General features: G+C 38.5%; 1 protein-coding gene across 1 annotated transcript in view; it reads right to left on the minus strand.

Annotated features, from left to right (window-relative positions):
• The window catches only part of PTPRZ1 (protein tyrosine phosphatase receptor type Z1), a 120,409-nt gene that overhangs the window by 80,463 nt on the left and 14,611 nt on the right, over positions 1-25,335 (minus strand). The window lies entirely within an intron of this gene.

Raw genomic sequence — 25,335 nt, forward strand, 5'->3', positions numbered from 1 at the left:
TTTACAAACATTAAAAAATCCCACTATAAAAGAATAAAAACAATACCCACCCACCCCAGCAGCAACAAGCAATCAAATAAGCCACTTGATGAACTCCATCCCTCTCTGGATTCCACAGGCCTGTTGGCTGAACTAGGTCTTCAGGGCTCTACGAAAGAGTATCAAGTCTCTGTAGGGATGATATTCCAAAGGGAGGCAGCCAACACAGAGAAGGCTCTTCTTCTGGGTCCTGCCAATTGCACCTCCTTAGGAGACGGGACCCACAGCATTCCCTACCTTCCTGCTCTAGTGGGTCAGGTGGATGTAACTAGGAAGAACCGTTCTTCAGATAACCTGGTTCCAACCCATGAAGGGCTTTAATTTTATTTTTCAAAAAATATTAGTATCAGGGTTGATTATTTGAGATTTCATAAACTATGCCCAGGCTTGAATGCTCTCCCTAATCTTCTCTCATACATTCTCTAAAGAATAGCTTGGGGTGAAAATCCTGCTTTGCATTATAGCAAAATTCTTGGTCTTCTGGTTCACTGCCAGATAGCAAATAAAAATCAATCAATCAATCAATCAATCAATCAATCAATCAATCAATCCCCAGCATGAGATTCTATTTTCATAGTTGGATAGTAACTGAATTAAGTTAGAGCAAGGGAAGAACTGTGGTGAAATAGGTTAGAACATGAATTTTCATTAGTCTTTCACTTGTTTGAATATTGTTCAACATTTCTTAGAAATGTTTAGCATGTTAATAAAGTTTCCCAGTCAGCTTTCATGCCTAAGGCCTGAAACATATGTTTCAGACCTCAAACATATGTTTGCAAGCATGTGCAAGATGGCAGTCGCGTGGTGAAGCGCTGCGGTGAGATGGAGGACTTTTCGGGGCCTTAGGGGGTACTACAGAGGAGCTCGACCATCAGCAACCCCTGGTTTAGTCAGATGGGTCCGGGGCGAGGGTTTTGAGACCTTCCTCGCCCGTGGACGTTCCCAGAGTCGGAAGCGGCAAGGGAGAGTGGAAATTGTGCCGCTCCGACACTGCCGATGCTGCTGAGAGAGCTGAGAGCTGAGAGCGGAGGCCCTGCTGGAGGGGAGCAGAGAGCGGAGCCGAAAGCTGAGGCATGGTGGCTTATCAGGCGAGAACCGAGAGAGGAGAACTGAGAATGGAAGTGCTGCTGGAGTGGAGAAGGGTGAGAAAAGAGAGCAGAGCAGCGCAGAGAGCGGAGATATGGTGGCTTATCATTGCAGCGGCGGGCTCAGTCAGTGGAGCTCGGGGCGAGGGTTTTTTTTTTTAATTGAAAAAGTTTTTCAAATACAAATTCCCCCCTCTTTTCCCCCTCCTCCCTAACCCCCCCTCCCCCTCCCCTCCCCCTGTGACTTCTTCATAATAAAACCCAAATTCATAACAGATTATATAATACTTTACCATCCCCTTACTTCATCCCCATATACTGACCCTTTATTTCTAATAAAATTATCATATCCCCCTTGTACTATACATTTCAAAATGACATTCTACTGTAACATTATATAATAACTCCTAATTTAGCATAATAATAAATCAAATCTTTTATGTATATTAATCTAACATTTCAAAACAACCTTCTGCTATAAAACTATATAATAAATCCTAATTTAACATTTATTCAGTTCATAGTCTACCCATTTCCTTCACCCCCATCGTTATATCTCTTAACTCAAATCTTTTACATATATTCATATCTAAACATAATATCCTTTTTCTTAATCTAAACAATCAATAAACTAACCTGTCTCCACCCACTTTCCTACAAGACTACCATACTTAATAATTCTTAATATCTTTATTCTTCTGCCCACTCCCCTAAAAAATATTCCCTTATGTAAATAAAATCCTCTTAAAAAGACTTTAGGCTTGTAATCCATATAATATCTTCTGTAATGTCTTTCAGATGGATTATAAACTCCATCACCCATGTTAGGGTAACATCACATCCTGATTCCAACAGTATGTTCGGTATCTTCAATTACCATCTGCCCCCATCAATAGCAAATATCTTCATATTAACAAAAAAAAAACAACAACCACCCGAGTGACTTTGTATTTGTATTCCATAAAGTATCTGTAGAGGTGTCTTTTATCCAAATTATTAATTCCAACCACCGTAATAGGGTAACAACCAGATCTTCTGCGTGCCCCAATCCCATAACTCTCTTGCCTTGTAGCTCAACCTAAACGTAGTATATTTATCAAAGAATAAAAAAAAAAAAGATAGTTCCAATCCATTCAGTTTAAGGCCCTTTTCACATCCCAAAAGTACAGCACTGCAGAGGTCTGTCACTCTCCTCAGGATAAAATAAACCAATACGTTGCCGATTATCTTTTCATATATTCAATCATCTCTTAAATAACTGGCATTACACTGTTGTTTAGTTTAGAAGTTTTTGTTTTTGTGAGACCTGCTTCTTCTTTTCTTGACTTTTTGTGGGTTGGATCTCAATCCTGAATTCCTTTCTGTAAATTGTATATCGACTATTTGGTTTTCATGCTGATCTATAACTTGATCTTGTTGGTTTTGCTTTTGTGGCTTAAATCTTTCTGGTTCTATAAATTGTATATCAACTGATTGATTTCCATGCTGGTTTGTAACTTGATAATTCGTTACATTAGAATCCAGAGCCGCCTCTCTTGTATTAAATAGTCCAGCTGAGGCCTCTGAAAGAGAATCCAAAAGCGGCTCATCTGTAGAGACCTCTGTAACTTGTTGTTTCTTCATTACTTCCACCTCCTTCTGCTTTTCTTGAGTTTCTATCTCTTGTTGGTTTTGCTTTTTGAGGACCTTGTAGTAAAATTCTTCCACTTTTTCAACAGTATTTAGCTGATATCTTTCTCCTTGATATCTCAATATTATACCAACTGGAACATCCCACCTGAATGAAATATTTTGTTTTTTTAGCTCAGTCACCAAAAGTCCAAATTTCTTTCTATCTTTTAACATCTTAGGCGGCAATTCTTTATATATCCAGATCTTTCTTCCATACAATTGTGAAGTAGAATTAAAAGATTTTTGCACAATATCATTTCTTATTTCTTTATCTGTGAAGTAAATCACCACATCTCTAGGCAATTGCCTTTGCTTTGCAATCCAAGAATTTACTCTATAGGCCTTGTCAATCTTACAAGATACCTCCTCAGGATGAACCTTTAAAATCCCAGCCAGAACTTGAGCAGATATTTTTCTTAGATCATCTCTATTATTTTCCTGTAATCCTCTCATTCTGACCTCAAATTCTGTGAGCCTGTATTGCATCATTACAACTTCTCTTTCAATCCCTTGCTTTATATCTTCTGCATTGTAAGTCTCGTGACCAGCTTCCTTTTTAGACTTTACTTCTAAACTATTGTCTTGAATATTTATTAAATCATTTTCAATTCTTTGTATTTTATTATCCAAATTATAAATCTTATCATCAACTTCCTCCATTTTAGACTCTAATAATTTGATATTTATATCCATCTTTATAACAACTTCTGAAAAAGCATTAGTCACTGTTACAATCTTTCGTTGCAAATTATCATACTTTAGTTGTATCATTTCTTTAATTTCCTGCCTTAATTTTTCAAATTTCTGGTTCACAGTCTCATGATATTTTGCCATTTCCTCCTGAAGAAATTCTTTTAAATTAAAACCATACTGCAGAGTCTGTAGGCTCAGAACTTGTTCAGATAATTGTGGATGGGGGAGCACCCCCCCCCCACTGCTTGTCTGTCAGGCTTTATTAGTTTTAACGCCATCCTTTTTTTTTTTAAGAAGACTTTTCCCCAAACAAGATCAAATACAGATCTCCAAGAAAAAAGAAAACTTAAAATGGATATATTCCTTCTAGCCTAGCCGGCACTGTATATTTCGCTACTGTGTAGCTTATTACGGAAGGACTTTCACTTTCGGCTTTCTTCTCAAGCCTCAGCAGTTGCCATTTTAAACTTATTTTTTCCGTTCAATTAGAAGCACTTGTAAAATCATTAAAAATACTTGCGATTTAGGGTCCCAGGTACAAATCTCGCTCTCTTCAACTAAACCATCTGTTATTTTATTAGTTGGTCCGGTCCCGGCGCCTAGCTCTGCAAAAAGGCAGAGTCCTCCCGAAGCCCGGAGCAGCGGCGAGCGAAAATAGGGAGCCCCGCTCTGCTCGTCCCCAAGAGTAAAAAAAAACAAACTCTGGGGACTTCACAGAGGGCTCTACCTGCCCTCACCTGCTCTGGCTCACATTTCCATCAGGAAATGGAGTTTTTCGAGCTGCCTTTCAGATGTAAAGGCGGCTCTTTACAGGCAACGGGGCTGGCGGTGATGGAGGACCATCTGGTGGCGACGGAAGCCAGACCGGAAGTCGGGGCGAGGGTTTTTTAAGACCTCCCTCACCCCTGGATAAGCCCAGAGGCATTGGCAGAGAAGATGAAGGAGGAAGAATGGCTTTGGGGCAGCGAGTGGTGGCAGCCCGTTGAATTTCCACCTAACCCACTCAGAAACTGAGAGGAGTATAAACGGGTCTTGGGATTGGAGAAGAGAGACCACCCCCCTCGGAATATCCTGGTGGCTGCAGAGGACCTGGAGGCCTCCTGTGACATTTAATGGAGGCTGGAGTCTGGAAGAACTGAGGAAAATAGGGCTGGTGGGTGACAGAGGGTTTTCCCTCGTATGGATACCAGCCCTTTTTCCTCCCCCTCCTGGGTACTGTGTCCGCCTAAATGGGCTCATTATTTGCCCTGAGTGAGTCCTCTCTCTCCCCCCCTTTCTTCCCCTTTTCCCTTCTTCCCCCTCCATTCTCCCCCCCTTTTTTTTCATCGGGACTTACTCGGATGTGATCTTGAGTATAAGACTATGCCAAGGATTTCCCATCTTTGCCCCTGAAGTGACTCACTGACTGACTGATAGACTGATAAACTCTTCCTCTGACCATGGGTCAGCCAATTGATGCAATTGTTGAGGGGTCCCCTATTACATCATGAGTCTCGTCTGTCGGAGAACAGGGGGCCCTGCCGTGAGAGGGCGGGCCAGAGGCCGTTCCCATTGGATGAGATAATCAGGACCCTCCTACTGTCGTGGGAGGACAGTAGAGATACCAATAGTACATCAATGAACAAATGGCTGTGTTACATCTTTTGTGAAGTCCCGTTTGAGCTCCGTGCCTCCATCACTGTATCTTGGAGATGTACATGACTGCAGATCTTCTTGCGCTGCGAGATTCCCCCCTCTTGCAGATGTGGCCCTCATCGTTATCGAGGGCCCACCTCAATGACGGGCTTTGGGACCCAGAGAGGTGGCATGTGAAAACTAGGGGGTTGAGGGCTTTTTAATCAAATTTTTAGTTAAATTTTTAAGGGGTCTCAGGGAGGGGGAGGGTCAAATTAGAACTCAGGTTGTGGGTTTGGGGGAAAACCCACAAGGGGGAGGGTCGGGGTCGGGTCTGGCCGCGAAGCACGGTGGGGTGGGTGGGCCCGGGATCGAGGGGGGGTTAGAGCTCATCCGGATAGTGTTTTGAATATCAATACTGTGGGTGGGAGAGGTAGATATGGCGGGAGCAGGGGGCCATATCGTGTTAGGGGAGCGCGCACTCGCTGTTTACGAGCAATGGCATGCTCTGGCCCCAAAGCTCCACCCGTCTCCCAGGTTGCATAGACCCTCAGGGCCCGGGCCTTTGGCTGATGCTGTGCAATGCCAGGTCCGTAGTAAATAAAGCCCCCCTCATTTGTGATCTTATTCAGGAGGGGGGTGCGGACCTGGCAGGTTTTACGGAGACCTGGTTGGGCCAGGAGGGGGGGGTTCCCTTCATTGAAATGTGCCCTCCAGGTTTCCTTGCTTTTCACCAGCCGAGCTCACAGGGGAGGGGCGGGGGGGGTAGCGGTTATCATTAAGGAAGGTCTGAAACCGAGGGAGGCCACTGTCCCTCAGACGACCGGCTGTGAATCCCTCCTTGTGAAATGGGGCCATGGGGTTCAGATGGGTTTGCTGATCACGTACCTTTCTCCCTGCCACGTGGCAGCAGCCCTGCCCGAGCTACTCAATGTCATTGCCGCGGTGGCGGTTGATATCCCCAGGCTTATGGTCATGGTGGATTTCAACCTACCGTCCGTGGGCGAGGCATCTGAGGTGGCTCGGGAGTTCATGGCTTCCATGACAGCTATGGACCTGACCCAGTTAATTCATGGCCCTACGCACACGGGGGGAAACACGTTGGATCTGGTTTTTGTCTCTGGACAGTGGTTGAGTGATCTCGAGATAGGGGATATAGTCACCGAGCCCTTGTCATGGTCTGATCACTCTCTCCTTCATCTCAACCTTCGAACCGCTACACCCTGCCACAGGGAGGCAGAGCCGGTAAGATGGTTCCGCCCCAGAAGCCTGATGGAACCTGATAGGTTCCAGATGGAGCTTGGGCCATTCCCTGAGGCTCTGGCACACGCCTCGACTGGAGACTTAGTGGCCGCCTGAGATAGGGCGGCCGCTGGAGCTCTGGACCGGGTCGTGCCTTTGCAGCCTCTGACCCGGCGCTGATCTCATTTAGCTCCTTGGTTTACTGAGGAGCTGAGGGAGTTGAAGCACCAGAAAAGACGCCTAGAGAGTAGTTGGAGGGCCAGTCGTTCTGAATCTGACCGGACACTGGTAAGATCTCATATTAGGAATTACCTAGTGGCGATAAAAGCAGCAAAATGTAGTTACTTTGCTGCTCTTATTACGTCATCAGATAATCGCCCGGCCGCCCTCTTTAGGGTGACCCGCTCCCTGCTCCACCAGGAAGTGCGGGAGGACCCCTTGGAGGGTAGAGTCAAGGATTTTGTTCAATATCTGTATGACAAAATCACTCAGATTCAGGAAGATCTGGACTCTGACTGGGTAGTCTCAGGGGGAGGGACTGGGACAGGTCTTGAGAATGTTATCTGGGATGAGTTTGATCCTGTGACCCCTGAGGACGTGGACAGGATTCTGGGTAGACTGAACGCGACCACTTGTTTATTGGACCCGTGTCCCTCCTGGTTAGTGCTGGCTTCTCGGGAGGTGACACGAGGCTGGTTCCAGGGGATTATAAATGCTTCGCTGGGTGAGGGTGTCTTTCCTGCCGCCTTGAAAGAGGCGGTGGTGAGGCCTCTCCTCAAGAAGCCTTCCCTGGACCCGGCAATGTTGGTAAATTATCGTCCGGTCTCCAACCTTCGTTTTGCAGCGAAGGTTATTGAGAGTGTGGTCACGCAACAGCTCCCCCAGCACCTGGATGAAACGACGTATCTGGATCCGTTCCAGTCGGGCTTCAGGCCCGGGTACAGCACGGAAACGGCATTGGTCGCGTTGGTTGATGATCTCTGGAGGGCTCGGGACAGGGGGTGCTCCTCTGTCCTGGTCCTGTTAGATCTCTCAGCGGCTTTTGATACCATCGACCATGGTATCATGCTGCACTGGTTAGAAGAGTTAGGGGTGGCAGGCACTGTGTTGCGGTGGTTCTCCTTCCTCTCTGACTGGTCGCAGTCTGTGTTGACAGGGGGACAGAGGTCGACCCCGAGGCCCCTCATATGTGGGGTGCCGCAGGGGTCGGTCCTCTCGCCTCTCCTGTTCAACATTTATGTGAAGCCGCTGGGCGAGATCATCCGTGGTTTCGGGGTGGAGTACCATCAGTACGCTGATGACACCCAGCTGTACATCTCCACCCCAGATCACCCCAACGATGCCCTTGAAGTGATGTCCCGGTGCCTGGAGGCCATACGGATCTGGATGGGGAGGAACAGGCTCAGGCTCAACCCATCCAAGACCGAGTGGCTGTGGTTTCCGATGTCCCAATATAGTCAGTTGACGCCATCACTGACTATTGGGGGTGAATCATTGGCCCCCATGGAGAGGGCTCCCAACTTGGGCGTCCTCCTGGATTCACGGCTGTCTTTAGAAGAGCACTTGACGGCCGTGACCGGGAGGATTTTTTATCAGGTTCGCCTGATTCGCCAGTTGCGTCCCTTTCTGGATCGAGACTCGTTACGCACGGTCACTCATGCCCTTGTCACCTCCCGCCTGGACTATTGTAATGCTCTCTACATGTGGCTCCCCTTGAGGAGCACCCGGAGGCTCCAACTGGCACAGAGTGCGGCCGTGCGGGTGGTAATGGGAGCGTCATGGCGCTCCCATGTGACACCTCTCCTGCGCGAGCTGCACTGGCTCCCGGTGGTCTTCCGGGTGCGCTTCAAGGTTTTGGTTACCACCTTTAAAGCGCTCCATGGCTTAGGACCTGATTATCTACGGGACCGCCTACTACCACCAATAGCCTCCCACTGGCCAGTACGCTCTCATAGAGAGGGACTCCTCTGGGTGCCGTCAGCCAAACAGTGTCGGCTGGCGGCCCCTAGGGGGAGAGCCTTCTCTGTGGGGGCACCTACCGTCTAGAATGAGCTCCCCCCAGAGATACGGAGGATCCCGGATCTGCGCACCTTCCGCCGCGCTGTGAAGACTTTTTTATTCCATCAAGCGGGCTTGGCCTAATCTCCTCCCTCTTTTAATATGTAAATTTTAATCTGTTTTTAAATTATTGGGGTGTTTTAATCTGTCCGGGCCAAAATGATTTAATTTGATTTTATCTGGTTTTTAAATTTTGTGTATTTATGTATTTTATTGCTTGGCTGTTCACCGCCCTGAGTCCTTCGGGAGTAGGGCGGTATACAAATAAACTAAACTAAACTAAACTAAACTTTAAACATAATGTTATTATGAAGAATTTAGAAGAATTACAATAGCCATTTATTAAAAATCTTCTTAATTGTATTGGTAAACATGAATAGTCATATAATTATATAATTACATCACCATTGTATGAAATATTATATACCTTTTTTTAAAAAAAGTTTAGCCTATTACATAAAAATTATAAGAAGTATAAGAATATAAGAAGTATATAGTAAGAGAAAAAATAAATGTATATGCATCAGGAAAAATGAAGCAGAAAAACAAATGAAAGAAAACACATTCCAAATAAATGAAAAACAGTCTTAAATGCATTATAAGCTCACCACCAGCTCCAACCCTACACTTAAATTGTATTTAATTCTAAACATTGAGAAAAGACCATTAAGAGAAAGGGAGAAAATATAAAATATATATCTGACATTTGAAATGATGTAAGTTTCTTTGGTGTCATCATGATTCAAATTTTGAACAGTGATCTAATTCAGGGCATTTAGATTCATATTGTCTCTCATTCAGCACAAAGCTAGACCAAAATCTGGGATTGATAACATTTTTAAAGCCAGTCTTGACCATCTAGGACACAAATATTCTTTCATGAATACATAATCACTTTTTTTTTGCAACAGTGAAAGTTTCATATATTGAATATTCAAGATTCCTTGTGTGATGAAAAATCACATTCAAATTTTCTACCCCATAATGCCCTGACATGTCTAACTACTTTAAATGCTGGAAAACCAAATTCCTATTGTTAGAATCTTTCCATTCATCTATAAAGGTGGTGACGTAAAACTCTCAAGCTGTGTCCAAAATGGTAGAAGTGAATATTATGTTGTTGTTGTTTTTTGCTTTAATTTATATGCCGCTCTTCTCTGGAGACTCAGGGCAGCTTACAATGCGTTAAGCAATAGCCTTCATACTTTTGTATATTTATACAAAGTCAGCTTATTGCCCCCAGATTCTGGGTCCTCATTTTACCTACCTTTGAAAGGATGGAAGGCTGAGTCAACCTTGAGCCTGGTGAGATTTGAACTTGCAGTAATTGCAAACAGCAGATGTTAATAACAGTGCTTTAGTCCACTGTACTACAGGCTCTTTTTTGTTCATTCCACTATTGTGGCATTGTCAAAACTTATGTTGCTTCCATAAAAAAATTAACATTTAAGCTTACCAATCTTCTTGAAATATATAAGTAGAACTAATCTTACTTTATATTATCTATCGGTTTTAATGCAAAATTAATTTTTGCAATAAATATATCTATATTTCCATAAAAGTATGGATATTTTTAACTGCCTCATATCTTTTTCCATCTAGATGATAATTTTGAAATGTTATCTATTATTATAGCTAATATTGAGTATTATAAATAAATAATACTGGGTATTTCCTTTTGCATAGTAATCCCAGATTATTTAATAACTTTGGAACAATATATAAAACCTAATATTAACTCTATGAGCTTTAGAATTTTCTTGCCAATTGGCAAGTGACTCTCCAGTTTACTGAATATCCCATATATTTATTATACCTACATACCTAAAAAATTATCAATGCTTGTAGACAATCTTTTTTAAAAAAATCACTTGCTCATTACAGCATCTTATTCAGAAAACATTTTAAAATGTTGTATATGTTTTATTAAGCATATTAGGAGTTCCATCACTAAATTACAATTTAAAGGTGATAAAGACATCTTTGATGAGTTTCATATTGCATTTTAATTACTACTGAAATAGTTTCACGTTGCATTTTAATTAATAGTGAAATAATCCCATTGATTATTTATTTATTTATTTATTTATTTATTTATTTATTTATTTATTTATTTATTTATTTATTTATTTATTTATTTATCGGACTTATATGCCGCCCTTTCTCCACAAGGACTCAGGGCGGCTCACAGCAATAAGCAACAACAAGTCAAAATTAAAATTCAAACAATAATATAATATATATAATATACAGTTAGAAGATTGGGAGAGGGTATGGGAAAATTATAGTATGACAAAATTGGCAGCATACAAGGAGAACCATTAGAAGATGTGGTATAGATGGTATCTAGCTCCCTTGAGACTAGCGAAAATGTACCCGAATGTAAATCCTGTTTGTTGGAAATGTAAAAAAGCTCAGGGTGCTTTTTTCCATGTTTGGTGACTTTGCCCAGAAATAAAGAAATATTGGAAAAAAATAAAAACATGGATAGTAGAAATAATAGATCAAGAAATTGAATTAGAACCAGAAGTTTTCTTATTAGGCATGATAAAAAAGAATATTAGAAAAGACATAAAATATTTGACACTACACATAATTACGGCAGCCAGACTGGCTATAGCACAACTGTGGAAAACAGATCGTATGCCAACAGATCAGGAAGTAATTCAAAAAATCTACACATGCGCAGAAATGGATAAATTAACTCTAGAATTAAAAGACAAGGAAGACTCAAAATATTTTATAGTATGGAATAGATGGTATAAGTGGATAAACCAAAGGAAAAAAGGGTAAAGATAAGAATTAGGGGAAATGCAAGTAATTAAAAAAAAATGCACCATCATATAGAAAGAATAGGTAAATAAGTCACTGTTTGTATATTTGTATATATGTGTTTATATAATCACATGTATTTAGTATGTTAGTGTAACTGTGGATTGAAAATGTAAATTTTACGAGTGAGAAAATTTGTATATTTTCTCTTTTTTTTCTTGTTAATATTTTTAAATTCAATAAAGTTTGTTTTTTAAAATTAAAATTAAAATAAATTAAAATAAAATTCAAACAATAAAAGAATCTAAAATTCCCATTAAAACCCTTATTATATGAGAAGGATATGATATTCCAAGAAATACACTCTATTTAATTTTTTAAACTTCTGCCACACTTAATTGAAACTTGATTTGAACAGAATTCTAATAATTCTAGAGGTATACAGTAGATAGCTGTTGTTTTTTTCCGATACATCTATAATGATATACTATGATTGGCAAATGAGGTAAAATAATCTGCCAACTACCTGTCAAATAGAATTCTATTAGAAAAGTTTGAGTCATTCATCTAATTAATTGCTATCTCCAAAAGATCAAGTTGTATGTACAGGCACTTATAGTTTATGAAGTAAATATGACGGAGTACTTAGTGATATTAAGAGTGTCTATCACCACTTTCTTTTCTTGAATTTCTTTATCCATTATTTTATGTTATCTGCGTTTCTATTATCTGTTGCTTTTCTTAATTATTAAGCACCCACTAAAGTATTAATTGAAAAACTATGTGAGATTTGCACATAAGAAATTCCAGCTTAAAAACTCCTTAATGAAAAAGAAAATGATAGTCCAATAAAACAGAAGTGTATATTCTGTGCATATTCACATTTATCATCAGTTAATAAGTATCAAATGATGCTAATTCCAATATTTAAACTATAACAATATTTCATTGTTTTAAATAAATAAAAACTGATGAACAAAACAGGAGCAAAAGTAATTTAGAATGCACTTGACAAATATTAAATATATTACATAATTTTAATAAGAAAAACATGCTTACTATGTGATGAATGACTATAATAAATAGAACAGGTTTGAATAGCATTGTTATTGTGTTATTTCTTAGTATAATACTTTGGAAAAATTAGCATATTGTAAAGAAAAATATGAAGAAAAATTTGTCTTTCAGTTGATTTTAAAATTTACTTTATTTATTCTACAGGTTTATGTACAGTATTTGCCTTAAGACTGCCCAACACAATGTTTACAGGAGACCACAAATAGCACATCCTGTTTATGTTCCCTAGCAACTAGTATTGAGAAGCATGAAATTTTTGATATTAATAATAAGTAACCACTGAGTTTTACTCTTCATGAAATACAGGTATATATTTGTCTATTTTAATGCATTCCAGAAATTGCTGAGAAGTTATCCTCATATCCATATTATACAATAAGATAAATATGAGTGCCTGTATGTATTAACGTCAATGGATTTATAAAATTATTTTTCAATTTAAACTAAGGCTAGTTGAACTCTCAAAGTGGAAATTTAAGAATTCACAATGAAATCACAACAACCAACAATACTGAGTAGGATAAAAAACAATACTGAAACCAAGCTTGAAAATATATTTGAAGAATTGGAAAGTCATTGCTGAAAATCTGCTAAGTAGCACAGAGTTCCTCAACCTTTCCGGCTTTGCAGACCGGCTTGCGGGGGTGGGGGAAAAGATTGTTCTGCACCAGAGGCCAGCAAGCACACGCATGCAGCTCCACTTGTGCAAATGGAGCCCGTACACATGCAGCCCACACCCACTCCTCGTGCAAGTGGAAATGCATGCACACACATATTTACCCACTACTTCTGCAGCCTGGTTCTGAATGGATCACGGCCCAGTAGTGGGCTGCGGCCCGGGGATTGGGGACCCATAAACTAGCCAATCCTTCTTCTTTCCAGAAGGAAATTCAGTATGATACTCAGTAACAAGGTAAAGATAAATGTTTGTCTATCTGTACCTACCTTCAGTCATGAGAAAGGTGGGGCTAGATGAATCAAAAGTTGGAGTTAAGATTGCCGGGAGAAATATCAACAACCTCAGATATATAGATGATACCACTCTAATGGCAGAAAGTGAAGAGGAACTAAAGTGCCTTTTGATGCGGTGAAGAAGGAGAGTGCAAAAGTTGGCTTGAAACTCAACATTAAGAAAAATAAGATCATGGCATTTGGCCCTCTCAATTTCTGGCAAATAGATGGGGAAGAAATGGAGGTAGTGACAGATTTTATTTTTCTGGGCTCCAAGATCACCGCAGATGGGGACTGCAGCCAAAAATTAAAAGATGCTTGCTCCTGGGGAGGAAAACTATGGCAAATCTAAACAGTATACTAAAAAGCAGAGACATCACTCTGCCAACAAAAGTGTGTATAGTCAAGGCTATGGTTTTCCCAGTTGCAATGTATGGCTGTGAAGGTTGGACCATAAGAAAGGCTGAGCGCCAAAGAATTGAGGCCTTTGAACTCTGGCGCTGGAGAAGACTCCTGTGAGTCCCTTGGACTGCAAGGCAATCAAACCGGTCAGTCCTAGAGGAGATCAACCCTGACTTTAGAAGGCCAGATCCTGAAGATGAAATTCAAATACTTTGGCAACCTAATGAGAAGGAAGGACTCACTGGAAAAGAGCCTAATGTTGAGAAAGATTAAGGACAAAAGAAGGGACGACAGAGAATGAGGTGGCTGGATGGAGTCACTGAAGAAATAGGTGTGAGCTTAAATGGACTCCAAAGGATGGTAGAGGACAGGAAGGCCTGGAGGAACGTTGTCCATGGGGTCGTGATGGATCAGACACGACTTCGCAACTAACAGCAACCTACCTTCAGACTGAGAAGGAATCCTGATGGAGAAAAATTACATAAAATCTGGATTTAACTATCTATAAAAAAGAAATCAGCAATACCTAACTGTATCTACAAATGGACTGACAGCCAAGATAACTTCATTATTTCACCAAGAAGATGCATTTAGTATTTTAATCCAGTTTAGTATTTTAGTTTCAGTTGTTAGAAGTACTTAAAGATAGCTTCACACAATCCATTGCAGAAGCCTCTTTTAGAAGATATTATGCCATGGATAATTTTGGCCAGGTCATTCATACCTCAGCAACACAAATGCAGTGTAAACATTTATGGAAATTCACAATGTTTTCATTTATGCATCTATCATTACTTAAAACTCAAAACAAGATTGAGTTAAAGTTCATCTCTTTTGTACCAAACAAAACCATCTTCTAATCCTTAATAAGAATTGAATAGAATAACAGAGTTGGAAGCTATCTTGTAGGTCATCTAGTTCAACCCCCTGCTCAATCCCCTGGTCAAGGCCTGAGGAATGTTGTCCTATACCATTTCTGACAGATGCTATCCAGTCTCTTCTTGAAAGCTTCCAGTGATGAAGCACCCACAACTTCTGAAGGCAACCTGTTCCATTGGTTGATTGTTCTCACCGTCAGAAAATTTCTCCTTATTCCTAGGTTGAATCTCTGCTTGATCAATTTCCATCCATTATTCCTTGTTGGCCTTTAAGTGCTTTGGAAAATAGGTTGACCCCCTTCTGTCTGTGACAGCCCCTCAAATATTGGAACACTGCTATCATGTTACCCCTGGTTCTTCTTTTCACTAGACTAGTCATGCCCAGTTCCTGCAACCATTCTTCATATGTTTTGCCTCCTGTCTCTTAATCATCTTTGTTGCTCTTCTCTGCACTTTTTCTAGATTCTCAACATCTTTTTTATAGTGTGACCAAAACTGGATGCAGTATTCTAGATGTGGTCTTACTAAGGCTTTATAGAGTGGTATTAGTACCTAACATGATCTTGATTGAATCCCTCTGTTGATGCAATTTAGGATTGCATTGGCTTTTTTTGCTGCTGCTGCACACTGCTGGTTCCTATTTAATTGATTGTCGACTATATCTCCAAAATCCATCTCACAGTTACTGCTATGAAGCCTGGTTTCATCCAGTCTATATGTGTACTTTTGGTTTGTGTAAGACTTTACTTTTCTCTACACTGAATTTCATTTTGTTAGATAGGCCTAGTGTTCAAGTCTGTCAAGATCCATCTGGATCTTGAGCCTGTCATCTAGGGTGTTATCTATTACTGCCAGCTTAGTATCATCTACAAGTTTGATGAGTTCCCCTTCTATTCCCTCATCTAAATCATTTATGAAGATATTGAAGAGTACTGGGCCTAAGAGGAACCTTGTGGTACCCCCTACTTACTTCCCTCCATGTAGATGTAGTACCATTAAGGACTACCTGTTGAGTATGTTCTCATGAAGTTAAACTTAGATAAAGGATCCTGAGAAGAACAGAGCTCTGTCATTATATTTAGGATTCCTTCCTTCCTTCCTTCCTTCCTTCCTTCCTTCCTTCCTTCCTTCCTTCCTTCCTTTTCTCTCACTTAGCTCTAGGTAGAACAGCCTTTCTCTTGGTAGAGATGGGCCTAGTTCCTTTTTTCTGGTCTTTTGAAACCTTTAGATTGCTGAGATACTTCAAAGCCCTTTCCCTGATTTGATTTGATATTAACATCATATATAATTTTATGTTCTTTGTAATGCTGTACTGTTTTTATTTTGACAAGTTTTATACTGGTTTTTGTTTTTTTTTGTATGTGTGTTAAATCATCAAGAAGTGGCATTGTTGGTTTTGGTGAGTACAACTACATCACAGTTTATGTCCCATAAATGATATATAATGATAATATAATGAAATATATTGTCGAATATTTATTTTATTTTGCAGTCCTATTACAGCTACTGTGTTCATGAAGCTTAATAAGCCCAAGATTAAAATCGAATTATATATACAGTTATACAATAAAAAACAGAATTTGGGATATGGTATAAGTCTAACAAGTTGTCCAGGCAATATATGTGTTCTATAACTTTAAATGTATTCTGTAACTTTAAATGTAATGCTGAGTAATTGTACTGCTGAGTCATTGTAATGACTAATGACTGCTGACTGAATGCTGACTGCAATTATCATAATTGTACTGTTGAGTCATTGCACTGCTGACTTCACTTATCTTCAGTGGATAATTACTAGTGTAAACTGTATATAAGAAGGAAGCCGAGCTATAGTCATTGTTGGACCTGCTCTCATCATTGCTTGACTTGCTGCTTGACTGGAACTGTTGATTGGAACTGTTACTGTCGTGTGTGAAGACATGGATGGATATGCTACCATCGTGATTTGTTACCAGTGTTGAATTGCTGTTTATTACCAACTGCTGTTTGTCTGGTAAGAAGATATCTGTAACTTCAGACTGATTTGAATGGCTAAAGACTTGGATTGACTAAAAGACTATGCAATTGTTTTTCACTACAAAGTAAAAGCTTTGTTAAACCAGTTTGTATGTATTGTATTCATTGCTCTCAGTACCATTTCTCTGTGTACTTACTCTGCTGGTTGGTAACACAACAATATCCTTAACAGGATATGCTTTATGAATTTAAAAAATATCCTACTACAAAACATACAAATGCATCCAATGTCTAAATATATTCAGAAGGATGTGATCAGAAATATTTATCTGAAATATATTCCACCATAAATAAAATAATATATACAGTTATAATCCACTTAATATACTCTCAAAAGTGAAATCATCACTTACAGGTACAATTGTTGAAATAAACTTAGCAGACATGTACTATATATTACTATATATATTTAACAAAATAGGAATCTCTTAAATTATTTTAAAATTATTCATCTTACAGTATAAGACAGCTTGAAAAGTCTAATTCTAGCCGTTGAGTCAAACATGTAACAGGATTAATAACTTTTAATGGGGTTTCATTTTATGTTAATTTGATTAGCTTTTTTAAACAAAAAACTCTGTAGTAAATGTATGTGCACGCGTGCACGCACACAGAAATACTCTATTAGCTAACTAGAAAAGTAATACTATTGAATATCTCATTATTGTACTGTGTTCAAGAAACATGACTGTATAAAGTAAGACTTCAGTATAAAATATATAATATGCAATTTGGAAACATTCAGCCAGTACAGATTACGAAAAAAGTTTCATTTATGTATCATCCAGAATCCAGTCAGTGGGTGATGTCTATAAATAAATAAAATATAGCTTTTCAGTCACAGAAGTCCCATTTAAATAGTGCAAATAATACACATATAGTAGACAGCTCTATTTTCTATACCCACATATGCAGGGGGGGATGGGCAGAGGGCTAAGGCCAAGTAAGTGCTGGCCTAGGGCAGCAAAGCTTAGGGGCCCTTCCTTCTGAATAGCTGCATTGTAAAAATGCAAATCTTTGCATCAACAAGAGGTGGCAACATCATTCACTGTGGCTTAGAGGCACCATATACCCTTTGGATAAGCAGCACAGGAATCACACTCAGTGTGCTATTATATGAATGAAACTAGGACAAAAAGACATCAGAAAATATATTTCAACTCCCACCTGGAGTTGGGTATTCACAACCTGAAATTGCTTTCAACATTTTTCCACAGAATTGTGTTAGATTTACTTTGTTCTACCCTTTAAATAGAGAACAACTTCTATAATCTTCCTCAAACAGTTTTGTCAGTTTGGGTTTAATTATGCAAACACACTCAGCTACAGAACAGCTTCTCGATTCAAAATTGTGCCAACTATTTCTATTATCATAGAATTGGTTCCTTGTTTAATCCTTAACAAAAGTGGTCTAAGAATCATTTTCCCCAACATCTCTTTTAACAAATCTCAGGGCTTTAGAAAAAAAACATTTTAAAAGCATCCCCTTTTCATCTGGAATAAACTTTTATATCCTATAAACCTAATTATGGAGTTGATGTATCTGCTTTTGAGCCCAAGGCTGGAAAATTTTTAAGGTTTAATTATTGCTTTCTGTCGCCAGCTGTTTTTCTAATAGCTTTGTTAAGTCAAAAGCAGATGTACGGTAACTATTCTAATCATACAGGAAGTTTCATTGCATTAAAAAAAAACACTGACTGAAAAGTATAAAAACATAAAGATGAAATCAGCTTGTTGGTGTGGTTTAATCATGACTTATTATATTATACATTATTATTATTATTATACTTCAGGTGTATTTATTTGTAATTATTTCATATTTAGATAAGATTCATTTTAACATCTGAAGTATCTTCTACTTTATATGGAATGGATGAGATCCTGTAATTTGGTTATATATTTACTCCCATTTTTCCTTTTTTTAAAAAAAAAAAAAATAGAATTGGCCTCTATCCTTCTCACCAAATTTTAGAAATTCGCCTAAAGCAGATGAAAAAAAATAAAAGCCAGAGAGAGAAAATGGTTGTCATGGTATCTACGTGGTGAAACTTCTGCAATACACCTCCATACTTTGAAAACTATATTGGTCCAATATGCAGCAGGCTGCACATTGATTAGGGTCAGTTGCTATGACCATTTTATACCTAATTTGCAAGCTATGCATTGATTAGCAGGGTTATTGGTGCAATGCAAAGAACTACAGGTAGTCCTCGACTTACAACAGTTCATGTAATGATTGTTCAAAGTTACAATGGTACTGAGAAAAGTAATTTATGACCATTTTTCACACTTATGACCATCACAGCATCCCCATGGTCATGTGGTCAAAATTCAGGTGCTTGGCAATTGGTTCATATTTATGATGGTTGCAGTGTCCCAGGGTCATGTGATCACCTTTTGCGACTTTCTGACAAGCAAAGTCAATGGGGAAGCCAGGTTCTCTTAATAACCATGTTAGTAACTTAACAACTGCAGTGATTCACTTAACAACTATAGCAAGAAATATGGTAAAATGGGGAAAAACCCACTTAACAAATGTCTCACTTAGCAACATAAATTTTGGGCTCAGTTGTGGTCAAAAGTTGAGGACTACTTGTAGTGGGTGTTTTATGAGATAAGAGAGGCTGAACCAGGCAACTTTGTCTATATGAGGCCATATATTATATAATATATAAAAGGTATTTATCTTAGCTGGATAAAACTACAAATCACTAATGTAGAAATTTCTGTCTTCATTTCCAGTTGCTTATTTAAATTTGTGAGAAGGCTCATTTTTACACATCTTTGATTTAATATATCATAGATTCTACAAAGTTAAGAGCTGTTCTTTTGGAGAAGATGACATCTGGGATGATAGGTTGGGGACTACAGCCAAATATTAACTTTATTAACAAGAATCCCAGAAAGTGGCAATTGTGTACCTGTCATGGAATACAGTGTAAGGACCCATAATTTGATCATCAGGATAAATTACTGTCTAGACAAAACAATTCTTATTCAGCAAATCAGCACTAAATAGGAAGATTATTTAATTCCTGTGATAAGAGAACTAACATTTGGATTTGGAAAATAGATTTGTTTTTGTTCTCAGACTTGCAAAACCTTTTGATGAGGAGCTGGGTCCAGACAAAAACAGATAATTAAAAAGCCATCAAGGGTGATACATCTTTTATGTAGTCCAGTTCATTAAGTCACTGAGCTGTTTTTAATAAAGGAATACTGTGCTCTAAAATAATGTAGCTTTCGTTCAAAAGCGTTTCCAGGAAAAATAATTGTGCTTAGCTTAATTTTATGCAGCTTATGTCTTGGTAGTTTATAATAGAGGAATAAAATAAAAAGTATTTTTTTAAAAAAATTACTCAGTTATTAAGAGGTATTACACAATCCCAAGTGATCTTTTAAGGAAAAAAAAGACACCTGGTATCTCACTAGTATATATAAATTAAAAGATCTATTGCACTCTTTTTATGGATGCTAGCAAAAGAAGAAAAAGAAAATAGAGAAGAGCCTGAAGGGCAAATACAATATAAAGTATCCTGGGAGATTTGCAGAAGTGATATTTAATTGAGTTGCAATCCTCAGATAATTTACTGTTCATTCAGTTTTATTTTATTCTAGTTTAAGTCCTATATGCTCTCAAAGCAAGAAAAATAAAATAAAATCAAAAGTTGTTTTAAAAAATCAGTTAATGGAAGGGACCTCTGTTATTTCCACTTGACTGTTAAATCATTATCTACAGTAGCATCATTACACAAATGACAACACATATATATGTATACAAATGATGTAAACTGATGCAAAAGTTCTAAATGCAATGTATGTTTATTTATTCACTTACTGATCAAACTTATATCTTACCTTTGAGAGCTCATGATAGAGATTTAGTCCACAATCAGTCATGGAATGAACTAGATCTTCCTAGTGTCATTCCCACATTTTCACTATAACGTATTGGCATTGTACTTGAAAAATGCCTTCAATACAACAAACATATGCTTGGGTCTGGCATATGTTGTATCTACGCATAGAAATACAACACTGACACTGGTTCATATATAGAGTAGATTTTCTATTGTTCATGTTGCATAGAGCTAATACTGAATGTATTGTTCTGATTTTCCATGCAGTCAATGTTTCTTGGATGTTCAGCTGAGACATACCAATTATAAGAGGCATTTAGTGTGATACAATAAAATATAGCCATTGTTACATAAGACAGACAATGATGAGGATACCATATGCCTCTTCCCATGGAGCAGGGGTGTGTTAGGCCTTTTGCTGACACACAGGAAAATACTTGATTCTTCAACTTGAAGTTTTTACTGAACGCTGTACAATTTCAATAAGTTGAAGTATTTTGAATGACAGCATGTGAACTTAGAGTAGATTGAACATATGCAGTGTACATGAACTGCATATACTTAATATATATGTAAGGTAAAGGTAAAGGTTCCCCTCACACATATGTGCTAGTCGTTCCTGACTCTAGGGGGCAGCTCATCTCTGTTTCAAAGCTGAAGAGCCAGCGCTGTCTGAAGATGTCTCCGTGGTCATCTGGCCGGCATGACTAAATGCCAAAGGTGCATGGAACACTGTTACCTTCCTACCAAAGGTGGTTTCTATTTTTCTACTTGCATTTTTTAGGTGCTTTCGAACTGCTGGGTTGGCAGAAGCTAGGACAAGTAATGGGAGCTCACCCCCTTATGTGGCACTAGGGATTCGAACTGAACTGCCGATCTTCCGATCGACAAGCTCAGCATCTTAGCCACTGAGCCACTGCGTCCCTTTTATACATGTACATATACTCAATATACATGAGTATACTGTACTCATTAAAACCTGAAGAGTATTGCTGAATTCATCAGTATCACCACAGTATTAACATATGGTGATGTACTCATTTATTTAAGTTAGACTAGCCAAAATGATTTTATAAGGAATTTGAAGACAATTTCTACTTTTTGTAAGTATCTACTAGTTTTATGAACATTACTTGGCACTAAAGAAAATAAAATAAATTTTTATTTACAGGACTTTTTTATTCTCTTAACTGATATACAGTAGTTTTTCTTCTTGAGATAATTCCTTATAAACCATCTGACTCCTTTTTAAAGTATTTTTATGGTGCAATGCTCTCAGATCTATTATGTTCTCAGCATACAACCAATCCATTCACCTTGCTCATTTGAACTGGTCTATTTGTTGCCTTAATCTTCTCTCAACCTGATCATTTATTCTAAGTCATAATCCACTCGGTTCACATTATTTGTTCCTTTAATTTATGTGGCTGCCTATTGTACAGATGTGATTCGGGATAGCCAACAGCACATTAAAAGCACTAGGATAAACAATATCAACATAATATAAAAAAAATCATTGATAACTGAGAATAAACCCAGAAAACATTCAGGAATACAACAACATTTCATTTAACCTTTTGACCAGTAATGCCTTGGAGCACAAGCAGCACTTCAATGCTACACAAAAGGCTAGAAGGGCTGGAGGCCCATCTAATCTCAGGGGTATATTGTTCCAGAAGACAAAAAAGACCCATTTCCTAGGCCCTATTAGATGACATTCTTTAATTGAGAGGACCTGGCCCCATGCCATGAAGGCTTTATATGTGATAACCAGCACCTTGAATTCTACTCAAAAGCATATTGCATACAGCAAGCATACTGCAAGCAAGTGTAGCTCATGGAACAGAGGTGTAACCTGGGTGTACTGTGTACTGTGTAACCTGGGTGTACTGTGTATAAAAGCCCAAGGTATTGGGTGATATGGAAGCTACCAGTTGTAGCTTCCACATAACCCAGGTATAGCACATTGTAGTAATCCACTCAGGAGGTACCACTCAGGAGGCAGACAACTGCCACACAAAACAAGATTACGAAAAGTCGTCTTGGTCACAACAGCCATCTGCCACTAGAAGCCTTGAGTCCAGAAGGATCTCCTGATTGTAAACCATTTTTGTCTGGGATGTACATCCAAAAATGGGAAAACACTAGATCCAGTGGAGGTCCTACATCCATCCACTCTTGCCAAAGTTCAGCCACAAATATGTGAGCTTCTGCTTACTGATCATTTCCTTTCTGATAGCAATCTATGTTTTGTATACTTCTTGCACTCCATGGAACTCTTAGAAACAATGTCCATGTTCTGAAGAAAGAAAAATTGGAATTTTCTTAGAAAATAGGAATACCTACTCATGGTAAAACATTAGAACATTTATCTGCTTGATAAATACTTTGGGCAAGATATGAAATTCAATTCCACAACCTAACAATTATAAAAAGAGAAAGAGAAACTCTGATTCAGAATCCCTGAGAATAGTGGGACTTCCAAATTCTCTTGGACAGACCAATTGGTTATGAATGAGCAAAGAGAATAACTCATAAATTAACTGTAAGTTTACACTAACTATACACTAACTGTAAGTTTTCATGTTTGAAAACTTACAGTTAGTGAATGCTACTGGCTTTAGTTGTATTCAGATGCACGCATTGTTTACTGCTTATTTTCTTGCTTAAACAACTGGTGCCAAAAATCTAAAACATTGCAGAACATTGGAGTGCAGTAACTCATAAAAGTCTAAAGTTAAAACTCCTGTTTCTCATTTCTTAGTGACTGACATGCATTAAAACAAATAAAACACAAGTGGCCAAAATAGAACCAGTTTGGTCTAAGGGTTAAAGCACTGGCTTAGAAAGCAGAAGACTATGCATTCTAGTCCGGCCTTCACCAGGAAAGCCAGCTGGGTGACTTGGGCCAGTCATTTCTCTCCCAGCCCAACCTACCTCACAGAGTTCTTGTTGTGGGGAAAATAGGAAAAGGAAGGTGTTGAATATATTCACTGCCTTGAGTTATTTGTAAAAATAATAAAGGTTGGATATCAATCAATCAATTAATAGTGGAATATCTACAGTACTTAATTTGTTTATCAAGACAATGCTGTATGTTAAACTGCTGTTGCTAAACTGCTTTCTTCTATTTAGCTGTTCAGAGCAATAGGTTGTAAAAGCATGTTGTATTTTTAACTGCACTGCCTTCTTGTTGCAATTGACTGAGGACCATTTGTGATTCTGAACTACAACAAACAAGCAATCAGAATTAGAAGAATTAAACAGTTCACTCTTCTAGCTTATCCTCAGCTTCTGAAGGTCCTTCTTCTTAGATAACAAGAAATATTACAAAGTTGTCTCCTTCTGCTATTATTTCTTTCTTTCAACTTTACAACATGTTGTAAACAACATACAGCATTTGATCAATAAAGATCAATAAAGAGCTATGCTGGCTGGAGAATTCTGGGAGTTGAAGTCCACAAGTCTTAAAGTTGCCAAGTTTGGGGACCCCTGCTTTACACTTTAAAACAAATAAAACATAAGTGGTCAGATAGTTTGGTCTAGTAGTTAAGGCACCAGACAGAAATCAGGAGACTGTGAATTCTAATCCCACTTTAGGGATGAAAGCCAGCTGGCTGACTTTGGACCACTCACTCTCTCACAGTTCAGCTCACCTCACAGGGTTGCTGCTATGGCAAAAATAGAAGGAGGAAGCAGTATTAGGTACAGTATGTTCACCACCTTAAGTTAAAGGCAGATAAAATAAAAAAAATAAAAAAAATAATTTTGGGGGGTTGTCCACACCACCAAATGAGGCTACCTAAAACTACGCTTATATAAATAGATAACTAGAAATCTGAGTTAGATATTTGCCTAAAAGGTCACAGAACAGCACCCTAACCAGTGAAGTGTGTTTTGGAAAGGGGACTATCTATCCTGGCAAATGTCTGATTTCTTTTAGAAAAGCTGGACTGAAGCATTTCATCCTGCTGGTCCACAAAATGAGTTTTCAAACTTTTGATTCACATTGTCTCATTAATTCACTGGATAATTCATACCACACCATGCCTTCTTTAAAATTTAAGGACACTATTTCTATAAAGTTAAATTTAAGGCTTTTAAGTCACTCTTGCAATGCTGAATGTAGCTGATACAAAATTTAAAGCAAGAGAAAGCCAGTCAAATTTGGAAACTCCTAATGGCTTGCCAAGAAAATATACAAGTTACAGTTGTACAGGCAGAGAAACGGGTCTTTATTCATTAAACTCCATCTGGAGCCCTTTATTTCTACATAATACATTCCATTTGAAAAAACAATGGTATGTCAGTAAAACTAAAAAACAAAAATGCCGTCCAAAAACTGTTTAATTTTGTATCTCATTTTTCTATAAACAACCAAAAAAAAGATACTTATCTATATATTTTTCAGGCTTTAATTAAAGGATTGGATTTAAGTCAATTTAGATTTCTACTGAAGCATTAACTATGTGGAGCATTAAAAGCAGTTTACTAAGGATTCTGCTCTTTTTTAATTCCAGTCTCCAATATTGTGTTAGCCTTGAATGTTAGTGGCTAGTAATGAGTATTGCAAATAGAATTGGGATGCAGTTGATGGAGCAGCCATTCTTCTGCCACCAGGCTCCCTCTTTCACTGGTGATAGAAACAGACTGATAGCCTTGAGGAAATAAAACATTCATGCCAAGGTGAGTTCAAGTGGAGCAGTTTGAGATTTCATGATTTTGTGTTATAATGTTGCAAATTATAGTAAACTTGTCATATATCAGACATGTTTTATTATATCAGAATAAGAAATAATAATCCAAAAATGGGGATTCAGTTATGAGGACATCTATAACTGCTGAAAGATTGACCAATAAATAAGGTCTGATCCAGAAAGTGATGGAATACTGTTCAGGATTTATATGGCTTTCCTCCTGCAGCCCTTTTCTTGGATAGGCTGTACAGCAGAATCATTGAATCTCTTTGATGTGAGG

The sequence above is a fragment of the Pituophis catenifer genome, unplaced genomic scaffold, assembly GCF_029215685.1.
Source record: "Pituophis catenifer annectens isolate HBS135680 unplaced genomic scaffold, rPitCat1.0.hap2 SCAF_7, whole genome shotgun sequence".
Lineage (NCBI taxonomy): Eukaryota > Metazoa > Chordata > Lepidosauria > Squamata > Colubridae > Pituophis > Pituophis catenifer.